This window comes from Saccopteryx bilineata, chromosome 4, assembly GCF_036850765.1.
Source record: "Saccopteryx bilineata isolate mSacBil1 chromosome 4, mSacBil1_pri_phased_curated, whole genome shotgun sequence".
Lineage (NCBI taxonomy): Eukaryota > Metazoa > Chordata > Mammalia > Chiroptera > Emballonuridae > Saccopteryx > Saccopteryx bilineata.
Genome location: NC_089493.1, coordinates 280,547,393 through 280,548,494, shown reverse-complemented (window position 1 = coordinate 280,548,494; position 1,102 = coordinate 280,547,393).

Sequence of the window (1,102 nt, the reverse complement as noted above, 5' to 3'; positions counted from 1 at the left end):
GGAGAGGGGGAAGGGTGGAGAAGCAGATGGGCGCTTCTCCTGTGAGCCTTGACCGGGAATCGAACCTGGGACTTCCACATGCTTGGCCAGCGCTCTACCACTGAGCCAACAGGCCAGGACCGAGACTTTTAAAGTTTAAGGAATTTGCCCCAAGTCTCATGAGAAGATTTGGACCCAGACAGAGTACACACACTTTCCATCCCATCGTACTGTCTCCTGAACAGATCCTCACCTTCCACCTGCCCCTGAATCGCTGGGGCATGAGGGAGTGGGCTCATTATAATGAATACCTGGCACCGTAAGCAGAATTCTCAGATGTCCTCCCAGTGTTAGGCCCTATGTAATCACCTCTCCTGACAACAGACAGAGTCTGGGACTTGCTCCTAACCAACATAATATGGTACCTATAACTGGGTATCTTAATGTTATCTAGAACAGTGGTCCCCAGCCCCCAGGCCACGGACCGGTACCGGTCTGTGGGCCATTTAGTACCGGTCCGCAGAGAAAGAATAAATAACTTACATTATTTCCGTTTTATTTATATTTAAGTCTGAACGATGTTTTATTTTTTTAAAATGACCAGACTCCCTCTGTTACATCCGTCTAAGACTCACTCTTGACGCTTGTCTCAGTCACGTGATACATTTATCCATCCCACTCTAAAGGCCAGTCTGTGAAAATATTTTCTAACATTAAACCGGTCTATGGCCCAAAAAAGGTTGGGGACCACTGATCTAGAAAATAGGGAAGTAAAGCTAAAGCTGTAACTGAAGATGTGGCAGTCACTAGCGTGGATGGGGGCTATTTGGTCACCTTTATAGTTTGGACAATGCTCCTCTTTTGTGTGTTTAGACATAATTGCAAAGGGGTCTTGCTTTGTCTCGACCCATCACAGCCACAGTGACTTGTCAGATGTTGGTGATATGTGACCATGTTTCTGCTCAACAGGAGAACACCAGGTTCAGGCTGTGAGCATCAGGCCAGCTCCCAGATGGCAGGGGCTGCTTTCTCCTTTTCAGAAAGGTTCAAAGTGAAGAAGAGAGCAAGGGAAACCTGGAGAGGAAGGCAAGAGCCAACTACGTAAGGACTTGTACATCATGAT